We start from the raw sequence: 15,152 nt of genomic DNA, 5'->3' as shown, positions 1-15,152 counted from the left end.
AAACTCAGGCACTGGTCTGAGAGGGGCCTTTACCAGATTCACCCACTCTGGGGGGTCAGTCTTGGCTGCTATTGCAACCTGATTCAGGAACTTCTTAATAATACCTGAATGGGTTATTGTAACTTCGGGCTTTGTGATGCTATTAGGATGATTAAGAATGACCAGTTAATTACATAATATAGAATTAAGTATTTCATAATCCTTTGGTGCAGGGGTCCCCAACCTGTGGGATCTGATGCCTGATGATGTGAGATGGAGCTGATGTAATAGAAATAAAGTACAAAATAAATGTGATTTGCTTGAATCACTCCAAAACCATTCCTCCCACCCGACCATGGAAAAATTGTCTTCCATGAACCTGGTCCCTGGTGCCAAAAAGGTTGGGGACCACTGCTCTAGGGGATATATGGGAGGATGACTATAAAGGGATAGCAGGAGGAAGGTTACTGGGGTTATGGAATTGTTCTGTATCCTGATTATAATAACAGTTACACAAATCTATACACAATGTTAACACTGTTTAAAAACATAAAACTCCATGGATGACATTGGTCAGTACATGCTACATACTTCAGAGAGTTCATACCCTTTGGCCCCAGAACTTTCCCTTGGGAATTTATCCCCAAAGAAATAATCAGAAGCTCATAAATAGTTTCAAAGATGTTAATGCTGACTTATTTACAAAAGGCAAAAAAAAAAAAAAAGTGATACAATTTACAGCAATAGGAAAAAGTTAAAAATAAAATACATACATATGTTATTATACATGCATTAAGAATCATGTTTTGAAGAAAAACTAATGCTAGGGGAACGTGTAAAGATTGTGTCAGATGAGAAAATCAGGTCACAACATATGATTCTGGAAATAACCCCAATTTTGCGATATGTATTAATACATCCTAGGATAAAGCACTGGAGGGAAATAGATCACGATATTAAGATGGAATTATGGGGGGTTTGGGCTTCTGTTTTACATTTTCCTGCCTATAACAGTTGGTGGGGGGCGGAAATTAACATTATTACCCTTTCTCCCAAAAGGGATCAAGAGCCAGATACGGGGCACGCAGAGGTTAGCACACGAACAAACAGAAAGGTGCAGGGAGTCTGTGAAGAAACAAAGTTGCAAGTCAAGAGCGATGCTGGGGAGTCCTATCAGCAGTTAGCCGAAGCAAAGGGAGTGTGTTGGAGGCAGGGTGTTCAGAAAATCCCCAGGGAACTTTCGGGGACTGGGCTCTTGCATCTTGCAACCTTGCATCTTGTATCTTCGTGAGAACTTGTTAGATTAGCGCTGCCCCTCCCGAGCACCACCATCTTTTCCGGCTACCATTTATCAAGCGCCTCTTATGCTCTTAGCACTATGCTAGGTACTTAGCGTGGGCTACTTGTGACCCCCTCAACATCTGATCAGGTGAGGAAACCGTCATAGGGACCTTCGCTTCAGTAGGAAGAGACCTAAGTATGACATCATTCTTCCCGCAAGCGCTCACTTCAACATCGCATTGCTGGAAATACTCTTCCCAAAGATCTGCAGGGAAAAACTAAAATAATCTGTTCGGACCAGAAACTGTCCGATCTTGGCCTGATGCCTGAGGCCTTCCCTTTGTTGTCAATGGGCAGCCAGCACCTGCATCTCTGCTGAGGGAATTATCTGGCCGCCGAAAGCCCCACCTTCAGCCTCCCCGAAGGTAACCTTTCGAGGCTGAAGGGCCAGAAAAGGAACCACCCACACCCCCAAGAGCTCTCAGCCAATGACTGAGAGGACTCAGTGTATAAACACCCTACTGCTAAGATCCCCGGGAGGAGGAAATGGCAACCCACTCCTGTATTCTTGCCTGGGAAATCCCGTGGACAGAGGAGCCTGGCGGGCTACAGTCCATGGGGTCGCGAAGAGTCAGACAGGACTGAGAGACTAAGCACGCACCCACACAGTCAGTTCTCAAGTGGGATAATTGAGTCTACACTGTTCTACACTGACTGCCAGGGTTCCCCAGGGGGATTAAGTTCAACTTCCCACGGTGGTAGCTGCTTGACATAGGCCGCAAATTGTACTGGTTGTCTTCCTTTCCTTGGCTCCCTTGCCCACACTCCTGTGGATGTTGCCCAGATTCACCTCCCCATTTAACTACTTGAACTTGAATTCTCGTCTCAGGGTCTGCTTCTAAAGGATCTACAACTAATACCATTTCAGAGTCCCATCATAAAGTTCTAACATGATGTATTTCTTATGGCAAATACCTTTCATATCCTCATCACATGTGGATAAAAATGAGTCTTAACAACGTATGCCTATTTTTTAAAAACCAGGCATTACATTTAAGCTTGCTCTTCTTTAAAAATACCTTTCCCTTTTCCTCCATCTTTAATCCAGTCATGCTCCTATGAATTTTATATTCATTGTACACAAAAGTTAAGTCAACCATACTGAAAATTTTAAAAGTTTGTGTGTCCCTATATACATTATACTGCCTTTCAGGGTGAGGGGGTGGGGATGGGTGATGTGCCTCAAGCCTTTCAGGATCTTATTTCCTAGACCAGGGATTAAAACCGGGCCTTCAGCAGTGAAAGCGTCAAGTCCTAACCACTGGACCACCAGGGAATTCCCTATAGTGATCTTAATATTTATAAAGAAGGCCATATGTGAAAACTTCCTTCATTCCAAATCCTCCCCCACCCCTTACCAGCATTCCTGAGTTCACTATTTCTTCCTCTTTTCCTTTACCCTTCATTTTCTTCATCTTCTCAGATTTACTTTAGATAAGGTATATGACTACAAGGAAAGGACATGGAAAGAACCAGTTCACAGAACTTAAGCTTTCCCGGAAACCACTGTGACCATCTATGGAATTTTGTGACTTTCATGGCTCTATATTGAATCAGTTCCCCAGTTTTCTACATGTAGCTGACAGTTTGGACCTAAAATCTGATGTAGCCCAGAAAAAAAAAAAAGTTCACCATCGAAGTAATGAAACTCAGGAGTTACTCCTTTTCACTCACTTCAGGGAAACTGTGGTGATAAAAGTTTTGGGTAAAGCCTTTCACCCCTCACTTGTTTCTTTTACACAGTGAATTCTATCATCTGGGACTGACAAGTTTTAATACTGAAAATTTTCAAATGAGCAAACAGATTCAGAGAGGTTAAGTAACTTGAGCAAGGTCATAGAGTAAGTGGCAGAAGTATACTTGAGTCCAGGTCCTCCTGAAGCAAAGTTCAACTCTCTTTTCTACCAGATTACACTGCCTTACTTAGATTTGTTAACAAGGTCGCTGAGCTAACTCATGCATATCTCATCACCCCAAATAACCTCTCCACCTCTTTTCTATTGAATCCATGTAACATGAAGCACTCTTCACTTGTATTCATTCAGTTCATTTCCTAACTCTGAAACCATGGACCTGGACTCATTGTAGGGGCTCAAGTTTACAGAAGCATTGCCCAATTCACCAGTGGGTCAAGAGGGAGGTTGATACAGGCCATTAGGTGAAAAAATAATGATGGGACAGAAAAAGCAGTAAGTTTCAAAACTTTTTGTTTGAAAAACAAACTCAAGAAGATAGAAAGTGCTTTATTTTATTCTTGACGTGGATTTTCTTCTTTTTCCAGCTTCTAGAATAACCAGAAAAGAATTATCCTCATTTATTTGACCAGAATTTACTGAGTCTGTTATGCAGAGTTTTAAGGTGCTAGGGAGCAACTGCACAGACTCAACATGAGAAACCTACTGCATGAATGAAAATGCCATTCACAAAATGTCACCTATCATCTTATATTTTAAAGAAATAAACATTTGACATAAGTCAGAGAGATGAACAGGAAGGAGCACCAGTTCTTAACACTCATGGACACCAGACTGTAATGGTTATGCCTGTGTTTGAGAAGGTCCTAAAAGAGAGAAGTTGTTTTTATCAAAATGAGATGTATTTATCTAAATGCTGATGTAAAATCAGTTGTAAATATGATATATTTTGTTTTGCTCTAGCAAAACAGATATGATAGAAGCTTTTGTGCATAAATTAAAGTTGCCCTTAGCTAGAATAAATCATTCTTATTGACATTAGCAGCTGTGTAGTCAGTAAAGAATTATTGTTGCTATTACTTGGTGGTATTTATAAACACTTTTATTTTCCAAGTGCTTTACAATCACTTATTGTCTAATTAATATCTAATCATCTGTTTACAAGTAATAATCATGCATGTAGAGCAGTTTAATCAAAACTCCAAATGCAGCCACCATCATACTTGAGAATGTTATGTAAATTTTGGTCCCTTCTTGACGGGGCTTGGGTCCAGACATATGGCCGAAACAGATAATACAGCAGAAAAAAAATGAATAAAGATTCCTCACTTGGATTTGAGCATAATTTGGAATCACAGCTTTTTGCATGCCAAATATATTATCTGAATGTCAGCGGGTAAGAATATAGGTAATTTTCAATGCTTAATGGCTCAATTACACAGTTATATAAAATTTTTTATTTATTTAAGGGGCAAAATTGGATGATAGTTTATAATACATGCTCAAGGGCAGGCACCAATTTAACATGGGAACTGTTAGTCAATCACTGTTTCAGTGATTTTTCAGGAAAAGAGATCAAATGTAGCAAAGGTGGCTTGGGGACCTTCAAGGTTAATCTATCCAGGTTCACGTGTAGACGAAGCTATGGCCAGTACAAACCCCTGCCATTCTTAATTATCCACTGTTTGTGGATGTACTGCTGTCTCCCTTGGGTCTCCCCAAGTGTTATTCTATAAGCAATTATGGGAACCATGAAAGCATTTTTAAGCAGATGAATGATATGCATACTAATCCAGCCTTTTTCCTCTAGGATAAATTTTCCTACAAGTCGAATTGCTGAGTCAGAGGGCCTGCATTTTTAAGGTTTTATATACATTTTTGGGGTTACTTTATCGAGTTGTCCTCCAGAATATGACACTATTTGTCCTCCAAATCAACACTTCTTCTGATAATCCCCAAGAGGCGTCTTTCTTGGTTATTGATCTGCCATTACCAGTTTTCTTCCTTCTTGTTTTCTCCCCAGGCATAGTTTCCCAGTACTGCAGCAAATACTGCAGGATTCTGGCCCCTGGCCTTCTGGATCTGCTATAAATGTGCTTGACTGGCAAGGGAGGCATCAAGACCATCTGATGTCAAGATGGATAAATTCATTCACAAGTAAACTAGTATTACACTCCTTGGACTTTATACTAATTCATTTGAATAGCTTGGACTCCAAAGTGAAATTTTCATCTTGCGAACTCTGTGCAATCTTTGAATGCTCAAAGAGAGACTTGGTTTAACCTTTGGTATTAGTTTCCTATTGCTGTTATAACAATTTACCACAAATACAGTGGCTTAAAACACCACAAATTTATCATCTTAAAGTTCTTAAAATTGCCATAGGTGATTTAAAGTGCCTATACTTAGTGGGCTAAAGTCAATATATCAGCAAGACTGCCTTTCTCCTGGAGCCTCCAGAGGTGACTTTTTCCAGCTTCTAGAACTGCCAGCATTACTTGGCTCACAGCCCTCTTCCTTCATTTCAAAAACAGCAGTTGCACCTCTCCAGCCTCTGCTTCAGTAGTCATATTCCTTAACTCTCCTGCCTGCCTTTTTCCCTTGAAAAGACCCCTGTGGGACTTCCCTGGCCGTCCAGCGGTTGAGAATCCGCCTGCCATTGCAGGGGATGCAGAGAAACAGGATCCTACATGCCTCGAGACAACTAAGCCCTCATACCACAACTACTGAGCCCTCGCCATTTGGGGCACAAGCACTGCAACTAGAGAGAAGCCCATGCACCCCAACAAAGAGCCTGCAGGCCACAAGGAAGATCCACATGCCACAACTAAGACCCAACACAGCCAAATTAATAAATACATACATATTATATATATATATATATATTTTAAAGACCCTTGTGATGACACTGGGTCCACGTGGGTAATGCAGGATACTTATTCCCTTCGCAAGACCTTTAACCTAATTACATCTGTAAAATCCCTTTTGCCATGAAAAGTGACACATTTCCCAGGTTCTGGGAATTAGGATGTGGCCATCCTGAGGGGGAGGGTACATCATTCTGCCTATCACACTTTTCTTAGCATGAGCTGGACCTGGTATCTCATCTCCAGATATTGGAACAATACATTGCCTGTAATTTTAATACTTAGTAATTTATGAAACTGTACTCCATATCAGGCATAAGCACTATACCAGGTTTGCAGGAAAGAATCAATGATTAGAAGGGTTTTGTAGTTTGTCCAAAGTCATGGAGCCAGACAATGGCAGAGTGGAGTTTCAAACTCAGGTCTGTTGGACTTCAAGCCCCTCTTCACCACGTGCTTCCTCTGTAGCTCATTTCCCATGCTCTGCTTGGTTCGCTCTCTTGGGCTAGCTTTCTGCTTGAAAGCTTTTCATTTAGTTTGACATTAAATGGTACAACCTAGCTAGATAAAACCTTTTATTAGGCCCCTATAAATCTCCTTTTGGGAGAAGGCAATGGCACCCCACTCCAGTGTTCTTGCCTGGAGAATCCCATGGACGGAGAAGCCTGGTGGGCTGCAGTCCATGGGGTCGCACAGAGTCGGACACGACTGAAGCGACTTGGCAGTGGCAGCAAATCTCCTTCTGGACTCATTCAGTAGGTGCCAGTGGAGGATGTCATCTTGAAACACTCCTTCAAGTTGATGTCTTCACGTCTTCTAATAAATCTTCAAAAGAGTGGCATCAGATGGGCTCTTCCTCCATCATACAAGCAGAAGTGGACCGCCCCCCCTCCCAGGTTATCTTCTGTGAGTGAAATGTAAATCTCTGAATAATATCAGGTGGTGCTGGTGAAAACTGATCATTCCAAAGGCCCCCAAGTATCAATATACCAAATATCTTATTCTTGAAAACAGACAGCCTAACACTTTAGGAGGTATAAATTCATGTCTTAATAAAGTTTCTCACCATCTCTGCTTCACTCCCCAAGGTTCTCAGCCTTGGCTGTACATCAGAATTATCAGCAGACCGGGGGAAGGAAGTTTTCAAATCCCAAGGCTGTATTCCGACTCCCTAGATATTCTGGCCTACTTGGCCTGTGACACAGTATCAGAACTTTTAAAGATACAAAACCAAAAAAAAAAAAAAAAAAGTTGAGAACCACTATGGTGAAACAGATATGGTGAGAGACTTAACTAAGACACGGATTTTGACTCCCAAACTGTTTAGGCCTTCTTTTTTCCAAGATTCTCTATTTTGTTTGCATTGAAAGAAATAAGCCCTATTAGTGTATGTGTCCCAAGAAGCTGGCTATGTACAAACCTTCCTTATGTCTAAAAGCAATCATTTTAAACCTAATCTTAATTAATCTTAATTTTAAACCCTAACCCTAACCCTAAGCCAGAGGAGAGGTTATATCGAATGACTCACTAATGGTGCTTGAGAGAACCATATACACAGAAGCCCATCCTTGCTGTAAGAAGAAATTCTCTTGAGTAAGCAAGTAAGCAAGCATGGGATAAACACTTTCAAAGAAAAATAATCCTTAATTTCTGCAAAATAGGCTTAACCTCACCACACCATTTAAACATAAGAACTAAAGAGAATTAGCTAAACTAAACTAAAAAGAACTAAAAACTATTAGCATTAAACCATGGCAGTCCCTAGCACAAATAATACCACCATTGCTATACAGTAGGTTCTCATTTGATCATTCTTGAAGCTGGATGAGAAGTACACGAACAGGACAAATGGGAAGGGACTGCTTTGTCTAATTTTGCATATATTTGAAATTTTCCATAATAAAGTGTTTTTTGAAAAGTTAAAATGTGGTCACTGTTTATTAGTTGTCTAGCACTTTAAGTGCCTATACTAAGGCAATGTGTATAAATGCACAAAGGTTGACATCAGACTTCTAGATTCACTGCTAAATTACAAACTATGTGTTCTTCAGCAAATGACCTAACATCTTTCAGCCTCAGTTTCCTTACCAATAAAGTAAAGCTAATTATATCCCTGAAGGCTTTGTAGAGAAAAAATATAAGTAAAGTGTTTAGCTGAGTGCCTTAAATAAATACCTTTTTTAGACCTCCTTCCTTATTTTTTTTTTTTTTTGGTCTGCTACTTTTCAATATAGAAATGCAAGGAGCCCTTCATGTCACCTAGATGAGTAATATTGACTCAGTCAATTTCTTTTCACATTATTCCCTGGAAAATGTAGACAGCCTGATATGTTTGTTTCCAAGGGTTTAAAACAGCAAGCAAACTCTGGAGAGATCCAGGGAATGAGGAGTGAGAAAGAACGTATGTAGTTAACTCAGTTTTCAGTCAAGGGTGGTTTTGTCCCACAAGGGATATTTAACAATGTCTAGAGACAAACTGCAGAGAAGGCAATGGCACCCCACTCTGGTACTCCTGCCTGGAAAATCCCATGGATGGAGGAGCCTGGTAGGCTGCAGTCCATGGGGTCACTGAGGGTCAGACACGACTGAACGACTTCACTTTCACTTTTCACTTTCATGCATTGGAGAAGGAAATGGCAACCCACTCCAGTGTTCTTCCCTGGAGAATCCCAGGGACGGGGGAGCCTGGTGAGCTGCCGTCTATGGGGTCACACAGAGTCAGACACAACTGAAGTGACTTAGCAGCAGCAGCAGCAGCAGAAACAAACTGGAAAATTCTTCAAGAGATGGGAATACTAGACCACCTGACCTGCCTCTTGAGAAATCTGTATGCAGGTCAGGAAATAACAGTTAGAATTGGACGTGGAACAACAGACTGGTTCCAAATAGGAAAAGGAGTACGTCAAGGCTGTATATTGTCACCCTGCTTATTTAACTTATATGCAGAGTACACCATGAGAAACGCTGGGCTGGAGGAAACACAAGCTGGAATCAAGATTGCCAGGAGAAATATCAATAACCTCAGATATGCAGCTGACACCACCCTTATGGCAGAAAGTGAAGAACTAAAGAGTCTCATGATGAAAGTGAAAGAGGAGAGTGAACAAGTTGGCTTAAAGCTCAACATTCAGAAAACGAAGATCATAGCATCCGGTCCCATCACTTCATGGGAAATAGATGGGGAAACAGTGGAAATAGTGACAGACTTCATTTTGGGGGGCTCCGAAATCATTGCAGATGGTGACTGCAGCCGTGAGATTAAAAGACGCTTACTCCTTGGAAGGAAAGTTATGACCAACCTAGACAGCGTATTAAAAAGCAGAGACATTACTTTGTCAACAAAGGTCCACCTAGTCAAGGCTATGATTTTGCCAGTAGTCATGTATGGATGTGAGAGTTGGACTATAAAGAAAGCTGAGTGCTGAAGAATTGATGCTTCTGAATTGTGGTGTTGGAGAAGACTCTTGAGAGTCCCTTGGACTGCAAGGAGATCCAACCAATCCATCCTAAAGGAGATCAGTCCTGGGTGTTCATTGGAAGGACTGATGTTGAAGCTGGAACTCCAATACTTTGGCCCCCTGATGCGAAGAACTGACTCATTTGAAAAGACCCTGATGCTGGGAAAGATTGAAGGCAGGAGGAGAAGGGGACGGCAGAGGATGAGATGGTTAGATGGCATCGCCGACTCAATGAACATGAGTTTGAGTAAACTCCAGGAGTTAGTGATGGACATGGAGGCCTAGCGTGCTGCAGTCCATGGGGCTGCAAAGAGTCAGACACAACTGAGCGACTGAACTGAGAGATATTTTTGGTTGTCACAAGCTGGGTGGAGGGGTGCTACTGGCATCTACTGGTTAGAGACCAGAGATGCTGCTAAGCATCCTACTGTATGCACAGGGTTGCTCCCCACAACAAATAATTATCTAGCCCAAGATACCAGCAATACCAAGGCTGAGAAACCCTGGGCTGATGTGACTAAAACTCCTTGATGAAGCTTTTCCTAGATAATTAACTTTGCCTGTCTTTGTTCGTCTTATCTGACGCATACAGGTTATTAAAGGCATGCTCAGGAGAAATCATTCAAGATGTGATTACTCTATCTCTGTGGCCCTAATTTGTTATTCATTTCCTTATGAGAAAAAAAAATCTGAGTAGTGTTCTGATTTTATTGCCTTTGAGTTTCAAAGAGCAAACTTGAAGCATGCACTGATTACCTTCTTAATTAATAGACTGCGAAGGCAGGGCATCACTTTATTAACTAGTGGGAAGGATGTACTATCTCCCAACAACTCGGTAGTCTTTATTCCCCACTGTTATGCCACTGGGGGAAAATTGAGATGAAGAAGTTTCAGACTGCTCCCCAAACAGATATATTTCTCTTGTTAAAATGGCCCATTTCAGTGTAGATGACACCTTCCTACCAAGACATTATTAAATAGAATCATCCCCTTTCTAAAGTCAGAATACTTGAGGTCAGGACCACAGTATCACAGGTGCTGAAGGAAAGAGGTAAATGGTGGTAACTGTATTTAACTGGCAAGCAATTGTCAGGCTATTTCTGTGAGAGATGTTTTAGGGAGCAGTTGTTTAGTAGCTTCAGTCATGTCTGACTCTTTGCGACTGACTGTAGCCCACCAGGCTCCTCTGTCCATGGGATTTCCCAGGCAAGAATACTGGAGTGGCTTGTTATTTTCTCCTCCAGGGGATCTTTCCAACCCAGGGATCAAACCCACATCTCCCGTATTGGCAAGTGGATTCTTTACCACTGCACTACCTGGGAAGCCCTTTAGGGGACAGGGAGTGGGGTAAAAATCTTTGAGAAGAAAAGAAGTGGGGGGAAATCTGGACAGGTGGTGGAATGGCTTAAGGATCTATGATGTGGTTCCTATTTCTTTATTTCTACCTCACTCCATCCCATCCATTCTCTGAAAACTGCCCCACCCCACAGCCTAGGGAATTGGGTTATGACACCCAATTAAGAGAACCAAGCCAGGCCTATTCAGTGGTTTCTCAGATCCTCAGATTCCCTCTTTCAGGAATTAGAACTAAGAGATAGAGACTGAGTGGGTCTGGAACTGAGTTGTAGGCAGTATGTCCACAGATGACTCTTAAGGACAGGAACCAGAGTAGCCTGAGAAGCCCTCAGGGGTTATCTGTGGACATACTGCCTACAACTCAGCTCTAACCATCTATGTCTGAGACAGATGGGTCCACATCCCTACCAAGAGATGAGACTAACATGAGAAATGAAGCTGAGAGCTGTCTACAGGGAAAGGCCACTTAACAGACATTTGAGCTCCATGCCCATGAGGGTCAAGGGATGACACTCTGCCCCAGAGACCAGCTCACAGTAAATTCCCTTTCTCAGAAATCCTATAAGTAGTTCTAGATATACCACACTTCTAATACTTTCATATATAGTCTTACAACTGTTTTGTGTTATATTGAATTATTGTTTATCCAATCATGTTAGCTAATTCTCATTTGTAACTTTTATACTTACGTCTCATTTTGTCAATTAACTTACCAACTGGACTTGGGAAGACCAGTTCCTACTCTCAGGGTCCATCCACTTTCTTACATCATCCTCAACCCACTCAGACTGGCTTCCACCACTCCACTAAAACTGAATTATGTTTCTATGTGTTTCTTAGATGCACAGAAAGATCTTTCTGAGCAGCAGATCTTGATTAGGAGAGATTTCATCTCCTCACCCCCAAGGTGATTTTGCAGTGTCTGTCTTGATAGTCAGAAGTTGGAGGCTGCTAAAAGCATCTGATGTGTAGAAACCAGAGATGCTGCTAAATATGTTACAATGCACAGGAAAATCCCACACAACAGTTATCCATCCCCTAACTGTCAATAATGTCAAAGCTGAGAAACATTCAGTTCAGTTCAGTCACTCAGTTGTGTCCAACTCTTTGTGACCCCATGGACTGTAGCACACCAGGCCTCCCTGTCCATCACCAACTCCCAGAGTTTACTCAAACTGATGTCCATTGAGTCAGTGATGCCATCCAACAATCTCATCCTCTGTCGTCCACTTCTCCTCCCACCTTCAATCTTTCCCAGCATCAGGGTCTTTTCAAATGAGTCAGTTCTTCGCATCAGATGGCCAAAGTATTGGAGTTTCAGCATCAGTCCTTCCAATGAATATTCAGGACTGATTTCCTTTACGATGGACTGAGAAACCTTGCTTTAGGGCAAAGAAGTGTCTTTGAGACATAACACAATTCAAAATGGGCAACAAATTTGAATAGACATTTCTCCAAAGAAGATATACAAATGGCCAATGAACGTGTTAAAAAATGCTCAACATCATTAGCCATTAGGGAAATGCAAATCAAATCCCCAAGGAGATGCCACTTCACACACACTAGAAAGGGTATAATTTTTTTCAATGGAAAATAACAAGAATTGATGAGTATGCAGAGAAATTGGAACACTCACACATTGATGGTGGGAATGTAAAATTGTGCAGCCTCTTTGGAAAACAAAGTTTGAAAGTTCCTCAAAAAGTTAAACGTCAAGTTACCACTTAAATTACCAATTCCACTCCTAAGAGAATTGAAAATATATGTCCACAAAAAAACATGTACGTGAATGTCATAGCAGCATTAATCACTTTAACCAAGACTTGAAAACACCCATATGTCCTTAGATGGTGAATGGAGAAACAAATGGTTGTATATTCATACAATGGAATATTATTTGGCCATAAAAAGAATGGAGCACCAATATATACTACAACATGACTAAATCTTGAAAACATATGCTAAGTGAAAGAAGCCAGACACAAAAAAACACATATATCGTATGATTTCATTTATCTGTAATGTCTAGAATAGGTAAATCCATAGGACAGAAAGTAGATTCATGGTTGCCTGGTGCTGGGGGTATGCTGAGGGAATGGAGAGTGACTGCTAATAAGTACAGGGTTTCTTTTGGGGGATGATGAAAGTGTTCTAAAATTAAATTGCGTTCATGGTTACAGGACCCTGTGAATATGCTAAAAAAAAATTGACTTCCATACTTTAAAATGTAAATTACATCTTTGAAAGAATGTCTCTTTCTATCTTTGGATGGCCTACCCCAAAGTAGGTACTCATTAAATAAGGCAGTACACCTGAGACATGGAGGACAAAAAGATTTCTTTCCTGCTCTGATTACCAACATATTAACATTTTTTTGCCCAAAAAGGAACAGTAGTGGACTTCCCTGATGACCCAGTGGTGAAGAATCTGCCTGCCAATGCAGGAGACACGGGTACTATCCCTGGTCTGGGAAGACCACATGCCCACATACTGCAGGGCAACTGAGCCCATGCACCACAACTACTGAGCCTGAGCTCTGCAGCCCAGGAGCCGCAAATACTGAAGCCTGTGAGCCTACAGCCAGTGCTCTACAACATGAGAAGCCCCCACAATGAGAAGCCTGTGCACCACAACTAGAGAGCAGCCCCCTCTCACTGCAACTAGACAAAGCCAGCACACAGCAATGAAGATCCAGTGCAACCATAATGAATAAATAAATACTTTTTTAAAAAAAAGTTATCTAAATTTTCCCCCAAATCTATTTATGCCCATTGTACTTGTGATTGGAAAGATATCATTTAATTAAATGTTATATAAATGATGAGAAAAAGGTGCTTAAAAAAAAGAAACTAAGTTGGTTTATAAAGAAAAGATAGTCATGGGATTTTTTTAAATTGTTATTAAATTAGGTGAGAACAAGGCTACTGTAAAAGATAGGGACAAAATTCCCCCAAATCTAGGATTCCACACACACAGTGTTTTCAGAGTATCTCGACTTTTCACTTCATTTAGAATTCACCCAAAATGGAAACCAGAGACATTGCCTATATGTATGCCTGCCCAGTGGTAAGGAATCTGCCTGCCAATGCAGGAGACATGGGTTTGATCCCTGGGTGGGGAAGATCCCCTGGAGCAGGAAATGGCAACCCACTCCAGTATTCTTGCCTGGAAAATTCCAAGGACAGAGGAGATTGGCAGGCTGTAGTCCATGGGGTCGCAAAGAGTCATGACTCAGCGACTAAGCATGCATGTAATGAAGAAAACATAGAGCTCTAATCAGTAGCCCAATTAAAGCATCAACAACTTAATACCATATTTATTTTAAATTTACATAAAATATTTAGTGTATATATTTATCATTTTTTAAAACAAGTCTCCATTTTAACCATTTTATTTTTCAGTTAATCAACCCACTGGTCTGTACTGTATAGGGTAAGAAGTCTTCTGTGCTTCCTGGTGATTATAACTCTCTCCTACCTCATATAATGAAGAAAACCCTACAAAACTCTTTGATTAATGTTCCATTTTTGTCTTGAATTCCATGTGTGGTATTTAAGAAAATCTTTCAACTGTTATCCTAAGGAAAAGTGTGATAGTCACATGGAAAAGCATTTATGAGGCAAATCTGTGTACAAGTCTTAGCCATCTCTCTCGAAGACTTATCCAACTCTGCCCATCTCTGGACAACTGAGAAAGTTGTGGAGAGTGAGTCTGCCATCTTTACTATCTCTAAGCAGTTCCACCTGGCCTTTAGATATCACAATTCTCTAGCAACCCTAGGAGTCTGGCAGGATTTAAGGTGGAGAGCCTTGAAAACAGCTTCCCAGGTGGCGCTAGTGGTAAAGAACCTGCCTGCCGATGAAGGAGACGTAAGAGACTCAGGTTCGATTCCTGGGTCTGGAAGATCCCTTGGAGGAGGAAAGGGCAACCCACTCCAGTATTCTTGCCTGGAGAATCCCATGGACAGAGGAACCTAGCGGGCTACAGTTCATAGGGTTGCAAAGAGTCAGACACCACTGAAGCAACTTAGCACTGATGCATGCCTTGTAAACAGTGATCATGTCTTTGTTGCTATTGTTAATAATGTCAATAAATTTAGAGGCTGGAGTCAAGTTGAAGTTGGTTCACCCAATACTGATCTATGATCAGTGAGTTGGAGGCTGAGTTGAAATTCACTCATTCTACTAGATGACCTTAGATGGACAAATTCAGGACTCTCCCCAGACAAGGAGAATACAGAATAACAGCGATTTAAATTTCTTTCACTCATTCAACAAACATTTACAAAGCATCTACAGTATGTCAGGAGCCAGGTATCTAAGATAAATGTGATAGCCTCTACTCTCAAAGAATATAGAGCAAAAAATATATATGTAGGGCAAAAGAAGAAGTGAAGTTGCTCAGTCATGTCCGACTCTTTGTGACCCCATGGACTGTAGCCTACCAGGCTCCTCAGT

This window comes from Bubalus kerabau, chromosome X (genome assembly GCF_029407905.1).
Source record: "Bubalus kerabau isolate K-KA32 ecotype Philippines breed swamp buffalo chromosome X, PCC_UOA_SB_1v2, whole genome shotgun sequence".
In the NCBI taxonomy this organism is placed as follows: domain Eukaryota; kingdom Metazoa; phylum Chordata; class Mammalia; order Artiodactyla; family Bovidae; genus Bubalus; species Bubalus kerabau.
This window is presented reverse-complemented; position numbering follows the sequence as displayed.